A 23,350-nucleotide genomic window follows, 5' to 3' on the forward strand; every position below is an offset into this window, starting at 1 on the left:
TAGATATAACAACAAAGGCACAGACAACCAAAGGAAAAATAAACAAATTGGACTTTGTGAAAATTTTTAAATTTCGTGCATCAAAACACTACCCAGAGTTAAAAGACAACCCTCTGAGTGGGAAAAAGTATCTGCATATGTGCATATCATGTACTTGATAAAGGATTAATCTCCAGAATATACAGAGAACTCTCAAAACTCAGCAACAACAAAACCAAACAACTCGGTTCAAAAATGGGCTAAGAACTTGAATACATTTTTCCAAAGGTATATAAATGGTCAATACACACAAGAGAAATTAAACACTACTCTTTATTTAGGAAATGAAAATCAATCAAAACTACAGTGAGACACCACCTCACATTCATTAGGATGGTTGCTATTGAAGAAACAAACAGGAAGTAACAAGTGCTGGTGAGGATGTGGAGCAAATGGAACCCTTGGCACTATTGGTGGGAACTTCAAATGATATGAGCTGCTGTGGAAAACAGTATGGTTCCACAAAAATTAGAATATTATCCAGCAATTCCTCTTCTGGGTACATACCCCCAAAAATTGAAAGCAAGGTCTTGAGAAGATATTTGTATACTCACCCATAGCAAAACTACTAATAAAAGAAAAAATGAGAAGGCAACCTAAGCATCCACTGACAGGTGAATGCATAAATAAAATGAGGTATATACATACAATGGAGTATCATTCATCCTTTAAAAGGAAGGGTATTCTGCAACATGTTAGAACATGGGTAAATCTTGAAGACATTCCTCTAAGTAAAGTAAGCCAGTCACAAAAAGACAAATACTCTATGATTCCAGTTATACAGAACTGGAAAGCAATGGAAAGATGGTTGCCAGAGGCTGGGTGAGGGAAGGTGAATGGGGAGTTATTATTTACGGGGTAAAGAGTTTCAGCTTTACAAAATGGAAAGAGTTACAGAGATGGGTGATGGTGATGGTTCATCAATATTATGAATGTACTTAATACTGTTTGTATACCTAAGATGGTTAAGATGGTACATTTTATGCTAAATGTATTTTAGCACAATAAAAAAATGGAAAAAATTAAAAGGAGGGTGAGGGTCGGGGAGAGGGAAGTGTAAATGACCCATTGGGAAACAAGGAAAATATAAATGTCATTGGAAGAAGAAAACATAAAAAGAAGAAGGAAGGAAGGAAGGAATGCAGCAAGGGGAAGAAAGGAAGAGAGGGAGGAATGGACCTACATACACACACACACACTTTGAACTTTGACCTAAAGTACCAGGTACTGCTCACTCAGGTACAGCTGTAGAGAGAACGCACCAGGAGACCAACCATTGTCATATTTTGACACCAAAGATCAAAATTCCGGCCTAGTCTAAAATGGACAAAATTGGACTTAATCAGAAGTAATCAGCTGTGAAAAACACAGATTTGAAAGGTCTAGACTATGTTCCACTGTCATTCCCAGTTAGGATATCAAACTGAATTTGGAAGAGTTTAGTATGACTTGTATCTCTTAAAATTCTCAGGATACACACAGAATGTGAATGCTCCTTGGAGTAGCTGCTGACTTGATGGATGTTATGGAGAAGTACTTCTGCCATTCATAGGAAAAAAACACATATTTCACAGAAGCACTTAAAATCAACATTTTCCACTGCTTCAAATGGTAAGTGAAGTAAAAATTCTAATTTCAAACTCACTCTAAGCTGCAATAAAAAATGTATGCTCTTATAAACTTCCGTTAGCCACATAGCAAAGGAATGTGTTACTAACATCTGTCAATGCTATGTCCCCAAAGCATTTGTCACTTCAGCTAACGTAACAGCACATTCTCCTTGGAGGAAATCAATCACTCTGTCAATAGTCCCGGTCAAGCAGGTGAAAATATTTCTCACAGGGGATTCGCTTAGTGCAATGTCTAGCAACTCTTTAAAATCTGTAGGCACATGAAATCTGAGGATTGGATGGAAAAAAAGAAGAAATGTATTACATTTTTACCTCAAAAGTCTCAGTGATACTGCTTCACATTTTCCTATATTTCAGCTCCTATAGGAAAAAATTTTCCTATATTTCAGCTCCTACAGGAAATTATTACATGACATTACTGTCATTTCCTATAACCAAGGTATTTGTTTACCTGGATGGACTGACTGCAGAGAGATTTCAGATCTTACAAGCTCAGATATACCAATCTTTTCATAATATTGACTTTGAGTTGGGCCGGGGAGGATGGCTTGAGGAAAAAGAAAACCAGTTGCAAAGAAGGAATTCTGCTATAAATAGAATTTTCTATTTTCCTGGCAGCCACAGGGATATAACAATGTAAAAAAAAAAAACAAAAAACAAACTATGAGCTGGAAAGGATGTCTCCTATGACCTAAGAAAGTAAACTAGGTAATATACCATGTCAATCACTCTCTAGTTTGCCACCAGCCACTGGCAGCATCATAGACTTAGTAACAGAGGTTTTTAAATGGTAATAGATTTTAAAAGTCTCTTTTAAAATGGGCAGTGAGAACTGCAGCTATGGTGCATGCTACATTTTTTAAAAATTGTGGCAAAGAAAATGAAATTGATCTTGCTATTTAACGATTAGGTTTTTTCCCTCTGTGTGATTTCAATTCAAGATTAACATGAGTACCTTTCATTTGTATCACATCCCAAATCCTCTACTGAGTAGAAAATAAGAACTGAATAATATGGGAAAGACATTTCTTTTTTCTCAATGAGAAATTAATGCCAGTCTTTTCCAATCTTTTTAGATTATTCAACATTCATTTCACAGCAACTAGTTATTGAACCTACTATATTCCAGGTACTTCAATCATCCAAAGAACATAAGCACTACAGTTTACAATTTTAAGGTACTATTAAACACATGGTCTCCAAGGAGGCAGTTATTTTTACTGTTTTAGGTTTTCAATTTAAACTTTTTAGGACAACTCAGCCATTTTAAAATAGTTTAACAACTGTACTGCTGTCAGAGATTCTAGCTATCTAGAAATTATCTAGCTAATTTTAAACTAGACAAATATGGAACAATGATGTATCGTTGGTTTACTTGTGATTACATATTGAATTAGCAACATAAGAGAGAACGAACATTTTCAGCAATTTGGGGGGAATAAAAAGTCACAGTATTTCAGAATTTCCATTTCTTCTCTCCATTAATTTATTCCATCACTATAAATTTCTATTTTATTCAGTAGGCTATAATTTGATAAGGATTATTATTTTGGTGTTCATTGTGTTCCAAGATCAGCCAGCAAGTGCCACTTGAAGGTGACCTCTGTATCCTTTAGTTACAACCCCTCACTCTATGAGCAATTCCTTACTTTCTGGCACAGGATGATGTGTCCAGCATATCTTGGTATGTTCTTTCTCTACAGTAGCCCTAGAATCAGCCATTTCTTCAAGAAACCCCAGCACAAACACCTACCTTCCCAGGTCCTGTCTCACGACTCCCAGACTGAATTATTCAGGAAGGAAAGAAAGACAGCAATAAGAAAGCCAAAGGACTACTTTCTTTAGAATGGGTGACTTGCACTGATTCCCTCTGTAGCTGGATAGGTCTGTTTCCCCAGTAGCCTCATCTGCCTTGAATAGCAAGGCTGACTACATGCTCTGTTTAAGAAATAGAGGCGTCCGGTTAATAGGCAAACTTCCCCCAGCACATATTTACAACAGTAAGGAAACACTTTTTCTGGGAGTAGAACATTCTGGGTTCATTGTATTCCCTGGAAAGTTGCCTCTTCCTTTTTCTTTCTTTCTAAATACATTGTTTATTTTAGGGCAGCTTTAGATGTATAGAGAAGTTGTGAAGACAGTGGAGTTCTCATGTGTCCTCCACGCAGTTTCCCTTATTAATACCCTATATTACTAAGGGACACTTGTCAAAATTAGCAAACCAACATGAATATTGTTAACTAAAGTCCGTACTTTATTTGGATATTCTCAGTTTTCCTGCTATCCCTTTTCTGTTCCAGGATCCCATCCAAGACATCATATTACATTTAAGTAGTTATGTCTCCTTAGGCTATTCTTGGTTGTGACAACTTCTCAAACTTTTCTTGTCTTTGATGACTGTATTAGTTTCCTGTGACTGCTATAACAAATTAACACAAACTTAACATCTTAAAATGGACTTCCCTGGTGGCTCAGACGGTAAAGCATCTGTTTACAATGCGGGAGACCTGGGTTCGATCCCTGAGTCGGAGAGATTCCCTGGAGAAGGAAATGGCAATCCACTCCAGTACTATTGCCTGGAAAATCCCATGGACAGAGGAGCCTGGTAGGCTACAGTCCATGGGCTCGCAGAGTTGAACACGACTGAGCGACTTCACTTCAACTTCACTTAACATCTTAAAAAAAGAGAAATTTGTTCTCTCATAGTTTTACAGGCCATAAGCCCTAAATGGCAACCCACTCCAGTATTCTTGCCTGGAGAATCCCATGGACAGAAGTGCCTGGTGAGGTAGAGTCCATGGGCTTGTAAAAGAGTCGGATACAACTGAGCAACTAAACAAATGCTGAAATCAAGGTCTCGGCAGGGCCAAACTCTCTGAAGGCCTTCAGGAAAAATCATTCCATGCCTCTTCTACCTGCTTGTGGCTTAAAGCCATCCCTCAGTTTGTGGATGACTCACTTAAAGTCTCTGCCTCTTTATTCTCTGGTCTATGTGTGTCTTTTCCTCTGTGTCTTATTAGGACATGTCATTTGATTTATTATCCACCCAGAAAATCTGGGATGATCTCAGCTCAAATTCCTTACTTAAATACATCTGCAAAGATTCTTTCACCAAATAAAATCACATTCACGGGTTATGGAGCTTAGGACACAGACACATCTTTTGAGGAGCATCACCATTCAACCTCCTACAATGAACTCTACAGTTTTGAGAATAACTTGTCAGATATTCTGTGTGACTTGATTTCTCACGGTTAGACTGAGATAAAGTATTTGAGAGAGAGAAACCAAAGTGTCACTTGTATGATACCCTATCAGGGGTACATACGATCAACATGATTTATCATTGTTGATGTTAACCATGATTACCTGGAGTTACATTTTGTCAGGTTTTGGCACTATAATGTCACCCTTTCCATGCTGTGCTCTTTGGAGAAGTTACTACGAGCAGCTCAACTTAAGCAGTGGGGAGTTACATCCCACTTCACTGAGGGTGGGAGGGCTAAACAAATCATTTAGAATTCTTCTATGGGGGATTGTCTAGTTTTCTTCAAGATCAACATTAACCATTTGCTTATATTACTATGGAGGCATTGATATTTACTTTCCACTTGGGGTGTTAACCTAATACTACTTTTTTTGTTGCTCAAACTGTTACAGCTTTGGTCATTGGAAGATCTTTCAGCTGGCTCTTTTCTCCCTTTGGTATACACCTGCCATTATGTTTTTGTTTTTTGGGGGTTTTTTTTGCCACTGCAACATGCTCTAGACTCATCCTGTATATTTCCTACCCCAATGGGAGAATCAACCACGTCTCCAAAAAGTCCTGATTCCTCTTAATGGAGAATGGTATTAGAAACCAAAATCTGCACACTAGGTGTGGTCATTGCTACTGGGGTTTCATTGCTTCTAGGCCCTCTCAGCTGACAGAGCAATCAGATACAGATCTACACCTATCTATATATGGAGACATATACAAATACCTACAGGCATACCTCAGAGACATTGTAGGTTCAGTTCCAGATCACTACAGGAAAGCAAATACTGCAATAAAGTCACAATTTTTTTTTTTCGTTTTCCATGCACTTAAAAGTTATGCTTACACTACCCTGTAGTCTATTAAGTGCACAAAAGTATCATATCTAAAAAATTATGTACACACCTTAATTTTAAAAAATACTTTTACTGCTAAAAAATGCTAACCATCATCTAGGCCCTCAGAGAATCATCATCTTTTTTCTGGTGTAAGATTTGAAATACATCAAGAATTACCATAAAGTATTAATAACACAGAGACCCAAAATGAGCAAACACTGTTGGAAAAGTGGTACCTACAGACTTGCTTTATGCAAGGTTGCCACAAACCTTCAATTCGTAAAAAATGCAATATCTGTGAACTGCAATAAAACAAGGCATGCCTGTATAACCATTTCTATATGTAACCATCTGTATCTATGTTAAGTTAAACATGAACTCGTATTGTCTCCAGCTCTAATCCATTACCACACAGATGGTTCTAGCCTCTTCTCCTTGCTTACCTGCACACTATGACAGTGAGAAACCTGACTTCCAACTCATGTATATCAGTTTCAGAATTCTTACTCCATATCCCACCTTCTGTGTAATAGAACTTTATCAACTAAAGTACAGTGCTTATGTATATAGTTCTTTTTGTGTTTTAGTCCTAAAGGTTCCACTCATTTCAAAGGTTACATAGGGTAGCACTTTTTTCTTCCACTCCCTTCAGTAATATTGTTTCATTTATTTGCAATTTTGTCACATTTTGTATTTAATCATGGAATCTTTGAGATTTTAAGTGAGTTTTAAAATTTTTGTATATGTTAAGGTCCACTCTTTCTGTTGTAAAGTTCTATAGATTTTGGCAAATGCTTAATATCTTATATTCACCCTTAGACTATCATACAAAATAGTTGTGGTGCCCTAAAAAAAGCCCCTGTGCTTCATTTTTCCACAACTGCCTGCTCCCCCAGGCTTCTGCAACTACTGATGTTTTCACTCACTCTTTTTTTTTTTTTAACTTTTTCCCAGAATGCTATATAACTAAACTCACATGGTATAAGTGGCATTTTCAGCTTTTATAACTGAGCAATATGCATTTAAGATTTATCTATGCCTTTTCATGGCCTTATATCTTTATTCTTTCTATCACTGAATAACATTCCATTGTATGGGTGTTTATCCATTCACCTCCTGAAGGACATCTTGGTTGCTTCCCATTTGGGGAGATTATGAATAAAGCTGCTGTAAATGTTTGTGTGCAGGTTTGGTGGATATAAGTTTTCAAATTAGTTGGGTAAATATCTGGGAGCGTGCTTGCTAATTTGGATGGTAAGACACTCTTAGTTTTGTAAGAAACTGTCAAACTGTTTTCCGAAGTAGCTGTATCATTTTGCATTCCCACTAGCAATGAATGAAGTTCTTAATGCCATAATCTGGCATTAAGAACCATAATCTGGTTTTGCCAGTGTTTTGGATTTTAACCATTCTAACTGGTGGCTCAGAGGTTAAAGCATCTGCCTGGAATGCAGGAGACCCAGGTTCGATCCCTGGGTTGGGAAGATCCCCTGGAGAAGGAAATGGCAACCCACTCCAGTACTCTTGCCTGGAGAATCCCATGGAGGGAGGAGCCTGGTAGGCTACAGTCCATGGGGTCGCAAAGAGTCGGACATGACTGAGTGACTTCACTTCACTTCACTTCACTTCTAACAGATATATAATGTAATAATATGTAATGATATGATATGATATATAATGAAATCTCAGTATTGTTGCAACTTGCAGTTCCCTAATGACACGATGTGGGACATCTTATTATATGCTTATTTGCCACCTGTATATCTTCTTTGATGAAATATCTCTTCAAAATGTTTGCTCATTTTTAAATAAAGTTGATTATTTTCTTACTGTTGAGTTTTAAGATTTCTTTTATATTTTGGATACAAATTCTTTATCGGATGTGTTTTGCAAATACTTTTTCCCCATCACTGGCTTATCTTTTCATTTTCTTCATTCATATCTTTCATTGAACAGTTTTCTATTTTAAATATGCCCCTTTATCTACTTTCTTCTTGCATGAATTGTATTACTAATGTGTTTTAAAACACACTGCCAAACCCAAGGTCATACAGATTTTCTCGTATATTTTCTTTAATAACTGTTATAGTTTTTCATTTTGCATTTAGGTCTATGATCTATTCTGAGTTAATTATTGTATGAATTGTAAGGTCTGTGTCTGAGTTCACTTCTTTTTCATATGGATATCCAATTGTTCCAGCACCATTTATTGATGAGACTATCCTTTCTCTACTGAATTGTCTTGCTTTCATGGCAAAAATCAGTTGACAATACTTGTGTGGATTTATTTTTTATTTCCTTTCTGTTGTATTATTCTATATGTCTACTCTTTAGCCCATACTATTGTCTTGATTACTGTAGCTTTACATTAAGTCCTGAAATCAGCTAGTGTGAATACTCCAACTTTGTTCATTTTCAGTTCTGTGTTGGCTATACTAGGTCTTTTGTTTTCCATTAAAACTTTAGAATTAGTATGTTAATATTTATAAGATAGCTTGGTAGGGTTTTGACTGGGGTCACATATTTATAGATCAACTGTAAAAAAAAGTTGTCATTTAACAATATTGAACCTTCCGATCCATGAACACAGAATATTTCTCTTAGACCTTCTTCAACTTGCTTTTTAAAAAAAATCAATAGTGTATAGTTTTCTGTCTGTATTTTCTTAATTACATATGAGTATCTCATTTCAGCGGAGTCTATTATAAATGGTATTTTCTGAGATTAAAAAGTTGAGAATGGTCATATAAATCACTTAATCTACTTGGACTTGGGGGTTTCTTATTGGCACATGTGTATAATTCCTGTGCTCATTAATCTAAAGGGTTACTGTAAAGAAGAAATTACAATATATGGAAAAACTGTATGCAAACTAGAAATCACTAAACAAGTATAAGTTCATTAAGTCCGTCATTTTTTTCATAAGGATGATGATACTAAACTCCAGAGAAATTAAATCACTTTACAAAATTTTATTTGGGGGATGAAACTATTTAGAGTACACATAGCAGAACTGAAGGATGTTAAATAAACAAAACTGGCTGGAGGGGAAGATTTGTAAAGAGGGTAGGAAAGGTGGTTAGAATCAGATTTGTACCCAATTACATATAAGTGAGGGGCCACTAAAAGATAAAGAAATTGATAATTAATGTAGGTTTTCTGGAAATTAATATGACTGATAGGGCAGTATAAAATGGAAAATGGAAGGACTCAGAACTGTGTAACAGATGAGGTTCTTTGTAAGAATTTTAGAACATGAAAGGGACTTAGAAATTTTTACATACACTGAAGGTTATTCTCACCAGCAAACATATATACACCAGTATAATAGATGAGTGAAACGCAGGACACCATCTGCTTTGCTGTAATTGTAACTGCAGTTAACATGAGCATTGTTGCTCAGTCATTTTCTTTTTCTGGTCCTGAACTGCTTTGGAGTATTTTTAAGAAAAGTGAAGAAGGAATAACTAGTCAGGCAGAGATTAAAGGCATAAGTGATGGCATCAATAAGACCTCTTAAATACTTCAAAAGTCTAAATCCTCCCTTGGATTTAACTATGGAAATTCTGAGGACATCTTTTATCCTTTTGCTCTTACATCATTTGCATTGTTTTTCAGAAATTAGTTGGCTCTATCTGAACATTCTATCTCCTGGGTAAGGCAACTAGAAGAAAGCTGACAGTAGACCCAGAATACTTTCTTATGCCATTCAGAACTGAAGTGCACCCGGATTCAGAAAAAGAACAGTTATGATCATTTAAAATCCCAGGAAATGGCTGTGTGATAGAATCTGGCATTTACATTTTGAACTGCTTAATCACTCTTTTTTATAGACTAGCTGAAGGTTATTTTGTCTCTCTGGCATTTTCTTATGTCTTAGCCGACTTCCTCTGTCATCCAAGGCTCAGTTTCAAGGGTGAAATACATTATGATAATCACAGTCAACCAAAAGCGACCCAATTCCAAACTCTATAACTTCATGCTTTTCCCATCAATTTCACTTCAGTTAAAAGGCCAGTTAAAGGAAGAATGTGTGAATAAATCTGAGTTTACAAGTTCTATTGCCACTGTTACCTCGCACAATAAGGCTTTTTAGTCAATTCACCACTGTCACACTGTATTATATACTATAAAGATGGCATGTACATAACCATCTTCAGAATTTAAATGACACCACTTTAGAAAGATGAACTTTCTGAAGTAAAGGTTCCACATGCTTTACCTAAATAAATTATTGTCCATATTCCATCATGAACAGTTCCATTACTTCATGTTTCTTCAATTACTTCTCTCCCTAAGCCAATGAAGAAAAACAATTAAAAAAATATATAAACTATTTTAAAGTATTAAACCACTACTAACCTTCATGCATTTTTCAACAAGACCTTAAGGATGGAAACCACGACTATAAGCCAAGTCAAGTCCCAGGTCTGATGCTTACAGTACCTGACATTAAGCACATCACAGCTTATTTGGGCCTTGGCTTCTTCGTGTGCAATATGAGGGGACTGGACACAATGACTGGTAAATTTTCTTAAACATCAATAATCTAAACTTTTTAGCTTCTATTGCTGATATTTTTACAAAGAACGTGGGGTCCTTTTGAAAACGTTACTGGAATAAATGATCTACAGAATCACAGTAAACCACAAAGTAAGAGTAGTATAAGCAACTGATAGACATAAACATTTGGATTAATAAAATGTAAGAATCTTAACAAAAGCTTTCCTTTAGATTCGGTACTAACCAGGTTTCCTCTGTCTTGGCGCAAGAACAACAATCTTTCTGTAAAACCTCTCTTGCTTGGAATAGAGATGCAGACACAGAAAGGGACTTGTAGACACAGTGGGGGGAGGGGAAGGTGGCATGAATTGAGAGAGTAGCAACTAACATACATACACTACCATGTGTAAAATAGCTAGCTAGTGGGAAAGTGAAAGCAAAAGTCAGACTCTTTCCGACCCCATGGACTATAGCCTGCCATCCATGGAATTCTCCAGGCAAGAATACTTTTCTCCAGGGGACCTTCCCAACCCAGGGACCAAACCCAGTCTCAATTCTTTACTGTATGAACCACCAGGGAAGCCCAAGTATATTGAAGTGGGTAGCCTAGCCCATCCCATTTCCATAGGATCTTCCTGACACAGGAAGAGAACCGGGATCTCCTGCATTGCAGGGGATTCTTTACCAGCTGAGCTACCAAGGAAGCCAGACAGTGGGAAGCTGCTGTACAACATAGGGAGCTTAGCACAGTGCTCTGTGACAGTCTAGAGGAGTGGGATGGAAGGGGTGGGAGGGAGGTTCAAGAGGGAGGGGATATATGTATACTTATAGCTGATTGATACTGTTGCACAGCAGAAACTAATACAACACTGTAAAGCGATTATCTTCTAGTTTAAAAAAAAATTCATTGCCACAGAGCAGGAGCTGGGGGAGGGGAGGGTAGGAGGCAGAACTCTGTACATATTGTCAGGATTTGTCCTGTTCTTAACACGGTCAGGATCCTGGGTCCACAGTCTGTAGCTCAAAAGTCCGCTGAACACACATGTGAAAATATAAAAGCTATCTGATCTAGTTAATATTACGTGTAGATTCCAAATCTACTCAAACCAAGAATCAGATAATTTGTTAAATCTGAATTATGACTAAATCCTTTTTTCCTTTGAAGCAAACCAAGTACCAGGTTTTGGATCCCAATTGTGTTGGTTAAGTCAAATTGCATTCTATTAACCCATGAGTATATTTCTGTAAGTATAGTTATGTTGAAATAAAGTTTTAAAAAGCAAAAGAAAAAAAAGTTCATTGTAACCCATGTGGGGAAATAGACTTACTCCTACTCTGCTGGTGGGAGCGTAAGTAGACAAACAAACAAACAAAACTTTGCTGCTTGAGGAGGTCTTCTACTAATTACCTCTCCAGGTTCTCACTGCACACAGTTTCCCATCTATCAAGGCATTTTAACAAAACTAGGAGCTCCTTCCTCAAGATGGATAAAACTTTGGAGGGGTCCAGCAAACAGTCACAAAACACCGAAGAAAAGAACTTTGCTCGCTTTGATTCTACTTTGAAATTTTGTGTATATAAGGGTGAACTATTTATCCATTTCTAAACTCTGAGGGGGGAAGACTGAGTCTTCTTACTTGGTTACAGCTCTGATAATACTTAGCAAGCGTTAGGAAAATAGTAGCTGCTTAATAAATGTTGAATATGGAACAATAAAAAGTTAAAAGTTTGAGAATTAACACTGCACAGCTTTTAACTTCTTGGGTATACTATTGGGTATTTAGCAGAATTAAAGTTTAAAAGTAACTATTTCAATATAAGCTTTAATCTAAAAAACAGTTTGAAGTAATGGAGAGTACAGGTATAATCAGACACACCTGTGTGACAATGTCTTTGCACTTCCATGTCCTCATTCTAAAATTGGAACCAACCTAGTTTACAAGATTGGTGTAAAGATTAAAGATAATATATACAAACTATCCATTAGCCCAAGCCCCACAGTAGGTGTTCAACAAATACATGGCAATATGATGTGACTTATTCCTCAACATAATTTCAGCGTTTGGAGATAAAACCTTTTTTTTCTTCATGCTTCATTTTCAGCATACCCCTCATTTGTATTTAAATCCCTTCTTAAAAATTTCAAGTATTAGCTAATATTTCAAATATTAGCTTCATTACAAAGTTCTATTAGAGGAATACCTTTACTATTTTAATAGCAGAGAAGAAAACCAGTTTTGATATTTCACTGCTTTTCTGAGGTCCTAAAACAGTAATAATATTTATGACACTGAAGTTTACGAAGCAGTAAATAGCTTTTGTGGCTAATTAAGCATCTCTGTTTCACTTCACATACCCTGGTACCATAGACACTACCCCTTAATTAAATGCCTGCTTATGTTACACAAGGACCTTTTCTGATCATATACAACTCAACAAATATTAGAATGAGAGAGAAGGAAAAAAAGAAGCTGAATTACTGGAGGAGACGCTATTAACACTGCAACTTCTGCTTAAAGTCCAGCCAATAAGATGATATCATATAAAAGTTTTACTGTTTAAAACTCAAAACCAAAAAATCATCCAAAAAAAACTATACTTAAGAAAGATATCAATTCGGTTTGAAATGTCTGAGATTAGGGGTACAAGTAAGAACACAAACATCATGTAAGAGGAGGAGAATGTTTCTTTCTTTTGCTAGAAATAAAATAATTAGCTATAAAGTCATTTTATACTTTTCACTGGATATTAATATTTTAGCACTTGAGTGACAAAAGACCAGAGAGGTGCCAAGTTTGTGCCGTTACCAAGGTGCATGTGTATTCTCTCATCTGTGGGGGGTTTGATCCTAGAGTAAGATAAAGTAAAAGTTAAAGAGAAATCCCGACAAATTATCCTCAGGGCTGTACAGTTCACAGGAAGTTCAGCTGCCACCCTACTTTTGATGCTCCTAATTCAGGCAGCAACTGGTAAATCCGTATCTCTGCACAGACAAGAGGAATGACATGTTAAGGCACAAGTTACAATTCATGATAGAAAGGGAGTTTTTCAGCAAGGGAAACAAATAAACAAACAACTCCCTCATACACACACCTTTCTAGTTCTAGAAAAACAACAGTCTACATGCCTGGTGTGGCAAAATGTTGGATACATTGTATTTATGAAACTGAGCAACTGATCACAGATTGAAAATGATGATGATATGCAAATGTAATGGTATAATACAGCTAAAGAAGTGATCATACATCAGACAAATCATCACCTATACCAATTTCTATCACCCAAATGTTCTCTGTCTCCACTCCCCATTTAATCCACCAAAAGAAGTTTGGAAAAAGAGTTTTTTCTGATCTGTAAGCTGAACACCAAACTGTATTTCATAGGTCCTCTCAACTCATTTGCATTTGTGTATATTTTGCATTTGCTATAAATACCTATCAACGTGTTTTTATTTGCAATCACATTATTATTTACACTAATGGGAAGTAGAAAGTTAGTCACTCAGTTGTGTCTGGTTCTTTGCAACCCCGTGGACTGTAGCCCGCTAGGCTCCTCTGTCCATGTGATTCTCCAAGCAAGAATAATGGAGTGGGTAGCCAGTTCCTTCTCCAAATGGGAAGTGGATAGAGTAGTAAATAGTCTAGAACACTCAAAAATAAAGATTTTATAAATTCAAATAAGATGATAAAAGAATTTTAAAGCCATGATACAGGAGGAACTGGGGCTATTCTTCCTGGAGAAAAACTACTTACAGAGGACATGATGGCTGTCTTCAGATACATGAGTTGTCACACCACAAACACTGCTAAGTAAAGCTGGTGGATGGTCACTGAGGCAGGTTTCAGTTCACTGTATATAAGACAATCTCTTGTGTATGGGTAGGAAAGAACACTCAGAACCCAAATGACATTGAATAGAGACGTGGTTGGTCTAAAACTAAATGACCCCTAAAGCCTCTTTCAACTCTTGAGTCTGTGATTTTGAAATATATGTTTAAATCATGATCAAATCTGAATGTCCGACAGTAGTTCACGAAATCACACAAAGTTCTAATGGTACTGGGGGTCACAGTAGTAAGAAACAGAATGCAGGCTGAGTCATTCCTTGTAATGTCTCCAGCTTGTTCACAGCACCCATTTAAGTAGAGCTTATATTACTCTGAACCAAGCAAACAACTGCTAACTTTCTTTATGAGTTTCTTACCAAAACATGAAAAACAGAATAAACCAAAAGTAAAAAATTGGAGAGAAAAATGGGTCAGGCTGTAAAAGAACTGCAAAAGAACCTTGAGTTCCAACAAGAGCCATATTTAAGGAATTGATCATGAAATCCAGATACAACACAAGGGAAATGAGTAGTTTGTACAGAAGGAATGAAGGTTTCTAGAAGGGTGGATGCAGAATAAAGAAAGGAACTATAATCATTGTTGAAAATTAAATGCAACTATATGCTCTCCACCTTGCTCAATTCTACAAGTTTGTGCAAAAGGCAGAGTAAGTGAAACACATAACAAAGGAATCTGACATAGAGCTGGGTGGAGATACCCTGAGAAAGTATTGAGACTGGAAGGCTGAGATCTAAGTGACAAATGTTTCAGATAAGAGACTGACATGTGTGACCCTACGATGAAAGGGAGCAAAGTATATTTAAAGAATGAAAACAAGTGAGGCTAGAGAAGTAGGTTTGCAGAAACCAGTCTATACAGTACATTATAGGAGATATTAGGGTTTACTTCATAGCCTAGATCATTATGAAATCAGGGAAGGAGTTTTAAGCACATGGTTATAATGATCAGATACGGAGTATGAAAAAATCACTGGATACTGGGCAAAGAATGTTATTTTACAAATTACCAAAGTTGATCTGAGAGAACACTGAAATAGGTTATGATGATGGTAGTCTAGAACAAACAAAGCGGTGGTAATGGTGATGGAAAGTAGATGAATTCAACAGTATTTCAAGAATAACAGCCAGTAATGTGATGACAGAGGTTGAGTACAGGGATTTTTGAGAGGGATGGGAGAGAATTAGAGGTCTTCTAAAACATCAGCTCTGAGTCTTAAAGAACTAAAGGCATTAAAGAAAGAAAGTGAAAGTGAAGTCACTCAGTCATGTCTGACTCTTTGCAACCCCACAACTGACTATAGCCTACCAGGCTCCTCAGTCCATGGGATTTTCCAGGCAAGAATACTGGCGTGGGTTGCCATTTCTTTCTCCAGGAGATCTTCCCGACCCAGGGATTGAACCGGGGTCTGCATTAAAGATAATGAGAGTTCCCGCTTGAACTAATGTTCTGAGATAAAGACAAAGAAAACTAAAGACAGAACTAGTCACACGTGTAGGATGAAGTCAGTGGGTGGTGTGTCCTTTGTGTTTGGGTCACTGCCATAAGATGCAAATGAACAGCCAGGCAAAGTCAGATCCCAAAGGGCTTTCAAGGGGAAAAAAAGAATCAAATTTCACCTACAGACTGTACAAATGATTTTACTGAAGGCAGAAACAAGATTTTATATGCCTTTTGGAAAGATTCCTTTGCCAGTGATATGGGGAGAAATTGTTACTGAACCCAAGTCCATATGTCCAATGCACAGTGAAGCCAAACAATACGAAAACATCAGCGTTTGGAGCAGAGAAGAGTTTACTGCAGAGCCACGGGTGGCTCTTGCCTTAAAAAACTCCGGAACTTCCTGAAAGCGGTCCACAAAGCCATTTTATAGGCAAGGTGAGGGAAGGGTGTGGTTAGTTGTTGCAAACTTCTGGTGTCAGAGCCTTTGTTCTTGAGGTCAGGTCATAATGTTCCTGTTAAGCTCCACCCAAACAAATGTTGTTTTCTGTTCTGACAAGAAAGGGCAAGGTAGCAAACACCAATCAGGTTAATTCTCAACTTAGAACAATTACCCTTCTTTGTGAATATCCCCAACCACAGAGGTGGACCTGAAGTAATGACATGCAATGTCCTTGCAACTTAAGTCTGACTTCTGGCCACCTCTTAGGGGTAGACAACTGATCTAAGTTATACCAATTTTTGAAACTTGAATGGAAAGAGTGAAGCTGGTTAAAGCTGTTACCTCAATGGCAGTGTCCATATGGCAGTTGCTGAGGCCTCCATGGAACTGCCTGTGACCCATGGAGACTTCCGCTGCCATTAAGTCACACAGGTGAGGGTAGGGGAGAGGTTTATTGATGCTCCAAGTCCTGGGCCCAGCCACTGGGCAGCCTTGGTGCCCACAGAGCCCTCAGCCTGTCCTGGACCCCTGGTTCACTCACCAGCCCTGAGGAGAAGGCTGAGATCCAGCTCTTAACACATTCTACTGGGAGGATCACCCGGATCCTGGCTGACATATGCTAGTGGACAGTGCAAACCTCAGCTTGGCTGCAGTCCAGGTCCCTGCAGTGCCCTCCCAAGTTGTAACAGGGGCAGGGCAGGCTGCATCTCTTTGTGTGACCATTAGCATGAGACCCTTAGTGGGGTGGCTAGAGGTCCTGCTCTAACAGCCAAGAGCTGGGTCAGCGAGGATCCGGGTGATCCTCCCAGTAGAATGTGTTAAGAGCTGGATCTCAGCCTTCTCCTCAGGGCTGGTGAGTGAACCAGGGGTCCAGCATCTCTGGTCCCAGAATGGGGCACTGAATGTTCTTTGTACTAGGGTGAAGGGAACATGGGGGTGTGTGTGTGTCAAATCCTGGATTCTAGTGGGGCAGCCCTAGCTGGCCCACCTGTTCAAATGGGCATGCAGCCAACTCTCGGGGACAGCTTGGAAGGAACTGGCAGGCCAGAAGTGCAGGGAGCTTCATTACCGCCTACACGGCCATTTCCTCTACTCTCTGACTTCAGGAGGACAAATGCTGGTGCTTCTTGGCCTCCCTCTCCCTCTCAGTGGTACCCCCATAGCAGCTTTCCTGCCTCTAACTGGACAAAGCTCACCCACTGGGCCACGTCCACCCCTACTGCAAAGTAAACTGGGGACAAGGCAACTATGTATGACATGTCATAGTGACCTGTGTGACAGAAATTTATGAGGTTCAGAACTAATAGAGGAGCAAAGGAATTTTTTTAATGGGACAAAAAATATTTAAAAGGTAAGAAAACAGTCTGTGGTTACCAAATGGGTATGGAGAGTTAGAGAAAAGGAAGAGATTAGGACTATCCTTGTTTCTGTCTTGGAACTAGGTAAACTGTGAAACCACTTGCAGATACAAGGAACAGAATTAAGATAAATTAAAGTGACAATGAGTAACTGTGACCAAGTAAATAACAAATATTACTATATTCCATCTTTCATCATAGTTACTGGTATAATTATCCTATTCTACATACCATTATTAAATTTGGGTTCAGTGGGAACCGGGATAATGTCAACAGAACTCCTCTCTTTTCACCCCATTTATGGGGGCTTACATGTGGTAGGTCCTCAACAAATATGTCTTGAATAAATAATAATTTTGTCAACCAAACAGATATGTGAATCGGCTAAGACTGTGTGCTTAGCTGTAGCAATTACAGGCAAACCAAATGACGATACGGTAAACACACAGGAGTTTATTTTCTTTCAGGTAACAAGTAGTCTGGAGCTGGGCAGACCAGGGATAGTTCAACCCTAAGTAAGCCATGATATCATAGAACAAGGTTCCTTCTCCTTATATTGCATTCCGTAGCATTTGTTTTCATGTTCATGCTCAACACCCAGGCATCGGTTCCATTTCCCTGACAGGAAGAAGGCTGAAGGGCCCAAAAATATCTCCCTTCAGGTTCTGAGCTTCAGTTTTGCAAAGAAAGTCCTTCCCAGGATGTTTGTACTGACATCTCCCTGTCCAGCGCTGTGTCACATGGCCAACCCTGGCTGAAAGATGTCTAAAGGAGAAGGAAGGGGGGAGAAGGTAGTTGGAAACATATTTAATGAGCCAATCTAAATTTGCCATGGTAGAATTCATACTTATTTTATCAAAGGTTTTAAGGGCAAAAAAAAAGAGATAAAGAGAAAACCAGAGTCGGGAAAAAAAAACATTAAGAGAAAAGTAAGATAGCACCCCAAACCTGGTTTCTAACACCAGTCTCCAATAAAAGGAAGCACGCCTCCTTGGAAAGATGGCTGATTCTAAGTCTGTGACAGAAAATACACAAGAATGCCTGGAACATCTTGCAGTGTCATAAAATAAGGAAGTGCTTAGAAAATAAACAAAACCATGTTAATGAGGCTATGTCCAAGGGGCACACAAGAGGCAATTGAAAGCCAATTTAATGGTTCAAAACTTAAACAATTTGGGCAATAAAATAAAGTAATATTAAATTAAAACCCAAAGCATAAAATACAACTCCATGAGTTCATACTCACGATTGAATATATAAACAAATGAAGGAGAAAAGATAAATCTTCTGTGCAGAAGAATTCCAAGTAATTTATGTAGATACTCTTCCCTCAAGGAAGTAAAGCATAACTGACTCTAAATGTAGGCTGTGCACAGAGACTTCCTTGTAAAAAGCAGTATATGGAAAGGAGAGGGGCAAAATAACTTTACTGTGGAGAAACCTGACAAACACTGCTTCAGCCAGCTGATAAGGGTAACATCAATAGGGTTGAATCACATTCATAATATGCACTTTTGATACGATGTGACGAGAATGGCACTTTATCTCTGTGGTCTCCTCCCAAAAACCTATACTGCAGTAAGATCATGAGAAAAACCTCAGATAAATTCCAACTGAGGGACATTCTACAAAATACCAGTATACCTCAGAACCATCAAGAACATCAAAATGAAGTCTGAGAAACTTAGCCGATAGTCTAAAGAGAAGTGAAAACTAAACATAATGTGGCAACCTGGATGGGCTCCTGGAACAGAAAAAGTGTATTAGGTAAAAATTAAGAAAACCTTACTAAACACTGGGTAGTGAATAATAATGTATCAATACTGGTTTATTAATTGGAACGAATGTCCCATACTATTTTAAGATGTTAATAGGGGAAACTGTGTTTGTGTGTGTGTGTGTATGTGTGTGTCTGTGTGTTTTGGTGGTGGAGGGTAGGGTACATGGGAACTCTACGCCATTTTCTCAATTTTTCAGTAAAGCTAATGCTTCTCTTAAAAATTTTCTGTTAAAAAAAATGGTACCTGTAATACCACCACAGTAGTAACACTTTGAAATATATTTTACCAGGTTTGTTTTCCTCTATGAACATGCGCATTCACACATCCAATAGTTTTATGGCTTTTCTTTTTATTTTAATTAAATAACAAATACATTAACGTCTACTCATACTCCTTCATCAGTCATGTCCTTATCATACATAGCCATCCTTAGATCTTAGCTCAAAAGTTATATTATCTGAGAGGTCCTCCTTGGTTCCCAAACCTGGTTAAGTCCCTCTGATGGCATGGACTTGGCTTTCTACACTGCTTTTTCCTAGTGCATATTACATTCCTAATCAAATAATCAATTGAGAAAATTAATCATTATTAATGTCTGTCTTCCCTCTAAAATATAAGTTTCATGTATTATTCATCACAATTTCCCCAGCATGGTGCCTTGGGCACAGCAGGCATTCAAAGAAGAGTGACTAAATAAATGGAAGAACAGAACATGTACACAGCAAAGTAACTATTAAAATCATGTGAACAGATAAGGAAAAATGTTCAAGATACCCTAGTAAAAAAGAAAGATGCACAACAATGTACACAGGAAATTTTTATTTTTAATAGTAATAACTAAAGCTTACTTGATGCACATAAAAAAATAAACACAACTTTGGGTGAGAAATATAAGTATACTTTCAAATTCTAACATATATAGCTGTCATGTTTCAATTTTTAATAAGCATGCATATTTTTATAAGTAGAAAAACAAAGATAAATGCATTCATTATGGAGAAGTTGGAAAATAAAGACAAGTTCTTTTTTAAGAATATATACCTCTTGTCAATCTCTGTATATCAAATACAACCACTATTAACATTTGTACCTTACATACTTATTTTTGTTTGCTATGGAATGGACAATTTTATATTTTTTGAGTTCTATGTCTCATTTCATCCACATAATCACCCACTCAGGTAGAGAGCCCCTAGCCACAGAAGAAGTGGCAATAAAAGGTTAAATATGAACATGTGGCTGGTTAAACACTGTCAGAGGAATGGTGTCTCCTGACAGTCGTGCACTCCTTACTAGCCCTAACAGTTTAACAATAAATAGTGAAAGCTGAAATTTCACGTGTATGATGTAACAGATTTTATTTTCTTGGGCTAGAATATCACTGCATACAGTGACTACAGCCATGAAATTAAAAGGCTCTTCCTCCTTGGAAAGAAAGCTATGACAAACCTAGATGGCCTATTAAAAAGCAGAGACATCACTTTGCCAACAAAGGTCTAAGTCAGAGCTATGGTTTTTCCAGTTGTTGTGTATGCATGTAAGAGTTGGACCATAAAGAAGACTGAGCTCCAAAGAATTGATGCTTTCTAATGGTGGTGCTGGAAAAGACTCTTGAGAGTCCCTTGGACTTCAAGATCAAACCAGTCAATACTAAAGGAAATCAACCCTGAATATTCATTGCAAGGACTGATGCTGAAGCTGAAGCTATAATATTTGGCACCTGATGCACAGAGCAGACTCATTCGAAAAGATCCTGATGCTGAGAAAGACTGAAGGCAAAAGGAGAAGGAGGCAGCAGAGGACAAGACAGTTAGATAGTATCACCAACTCAATGGACATGAATTTGAGCAAACTTTGGGAGACAGTGCAGGACAGGGGAGCCTGGCATGATGCAGTCCATGGGGTCACAAAGAATCAGACATGACTTAGCAACTGAACAACAACAACTGTGCAACAACTGAATTTGAATTTAACAGCTATCCCTACATGTGCATGTGCATGTGTATGTGTGTGTGTGTGTGTTAAGTTGCTTCAGTTGTGTTGGCTCTTTGTAACCCTATGGACGGCAGCCCGTTAGGCTCCTTTGTTCATGACATTTCCATGGCAAGAACACTGGAGTAGGTTGCCATGTCCTCCTCCAGGGGATCTTCCCACCCCAGGAATCGAACCCACATGATTTTATGTCTCCTGTATTAGCAGATGGGTTTTTTTTGTTGTTGTTGTTTTTTTTTACCACTAGCGCCACTTGGGAAGCCTTAACAGCTCTACAAGTTTAAATTAATCACTTTTATAATATTTCAAATGTCATAGATATAGACAAATATTTATTGTGGCCCTAAGAAGACATCAATAGTAATTTTAAAAACTGGGTTAACTAGTGAGGCATATGACAACTTGGATATAACCTCAGGGGAATTAGGCTGGGTGAAAAAAGTCAATCTCAAAGGTTATATATGTCATTTACACAAAATTCTTGAAATGACAAAATTTCAGAGGGGGACAGCAGATTAGCGCTGGGCCAGAACTAGGGATGGTGGAGAGGACTGGGTGTGGCTATAAAGTGGTAGTATGAGGGAGCTCTTTGGGCTTATGGAACAGTTCTATATTGGGGGTACAGTGGTAGTTAGACAAAGCTACACAAGATAAAATTGCACAGAACCGGATACACACATAAAGAAATGCGTGTAAAACTGATGAAATCTGAATAAGGTTTATGGATTGTATGGATATCAATTTCCTGGTTTTGCTATAGTCCTATAGTTTTGTAGGAAGTTACCATTGGGGAACGGAGAAGGCAATGGCAACCCACTCCAGTACTCTTGCCTGGAAAATCCCATGGACAGAGGAGCCTGGTAGGCTGCAGACCATGGGTTTGCTGAGTCAGACACGACTAAGCAACTTCACTTTCACTTTTCACTTTCATACACTGGAGAAGGAAATGGCAACCCACTCCAGTGTTCTTACCTGGAGAATCCCAGGGACGGGGGAGCCTGGTGGGCTGCCGTCTATGCGGTCGCACAGAGTCGGACACGACTGAAGCGACTTAGCAGCAGCAGCAGCAGCAGCAACCATCGGGGAAAATTAGGTGAAGAATACACAAGAACTCTGTACTACTTTGACAACTTGTGAATGCTTACCAATTTGAAATGAAAAGTTTTTAAAATAGGCCAAAAAAAAAGGTTGATAAATGATACCAAAACAAAACCAAACCCCTCATAATTTGCCCTTGCCTGAAACCCTTTGTATCAGGTTTTTAGGAATATTCAATACACAGAGCAATAACTGGATTGGAAGAAATATGACATTGCAGAGCTGTACAACAACAGAATGGGATCTCAAGCAGGCAGGGAGTTCCTCATTGGAGGTATTTCAACAAAGAGAGGATGATTTCCTAAGGGATATGGTAAGATATGGTAAGGGATACGGTAAGAGTAATTCATATTACTTTTTAAGTGGGGTTTCTCTGGTGGCTCAGATGGTAAAGAATCTGCTGCAGGGTGAAAGACTAGGGTTTGAGTCCTACATTGGGAAGATTCTCTGGAGAAGGGAATGGCAACCCACTCTAGTATTCTCTCGTCTGGAGAATTCCATAGACAGAGAAGCCTGGGGGTTATAGTCCATGGGGTCATAAACAGTTGGACATGACTGAGTGACAAATACACACACAAATATCTACTCTAAGCCACCATTTATAGGTTTGACTAACATATGGGATAGGTAACACAAATCCCACTCCCTCTCTTCCCAATGTGTGATCGTATCAGACATTATGAGATCGTACCACTCCTTTCCAAATCTCCCCTGGAAGCCTCCTAATTGTTAACCCTGCTTATTTAACTTATATGCAGAGTACATCATGTGAAATGCTGGGCTGGATGAAGCACAAGGTGGAATCAAGATTGCAGGGAGAAATATCAATAACCTCAAATATGCAGATGATACCACCCTTACGGCAGAAAGTGAAGAAAAATTAAAGAGCCTTTTAATCAAAGTGAAAGAGGAGAGTGAAAAAGCTTAAAACTCAACATTCAAAAAACTAGGATCATGGGATCCAGTTCCATCACTTCATGGCAAATAGATGGGGAAACAATGGAAACAGTAACAGACTTTTTTCTTGGGCTCCAAAATCACTGCAGATGATGACTGTAACCATGAAATTAAAAGACGTTTGCTCCTTGGAAGAAAAGCTATGACCAATCTAGACAGAATATTAAAAA

General features: G+C 38.1%; 1 non-coding gene across 1 annotated transcript; it reads left to right on the forward strand.

The window, feature by feature from the left end:
* The first annotated feature begins 7,174 nt into the window (after positions 1 to 7,174).
* On the forward strand, positions 7,175 to 7,249 carry TRNAS-GGA (transfer RNA serine (anticodon GGA)). Its single transcript has one exon. It is a non-coding gene; the product is annotated as a tRNA-Ser (tRNA).
* Positions 7,250 to 23,350: the final 16,101 nt, after the last annotated feature.

The sequence above is a fragment of the Budorcas taxicolor genome, chromosome 21, assembly GCF_023091745.1.
Source record: "Budorcas taxicolor isolate Tak-1 chromosome 21, Takin1.1, whole genome shotgun sequence".
NCBI lineage: Eukaryota > Metazoa > Chordata > Mammalia > Artiodactyla > Bovidae > Budorcas > Budorcas taxicolor.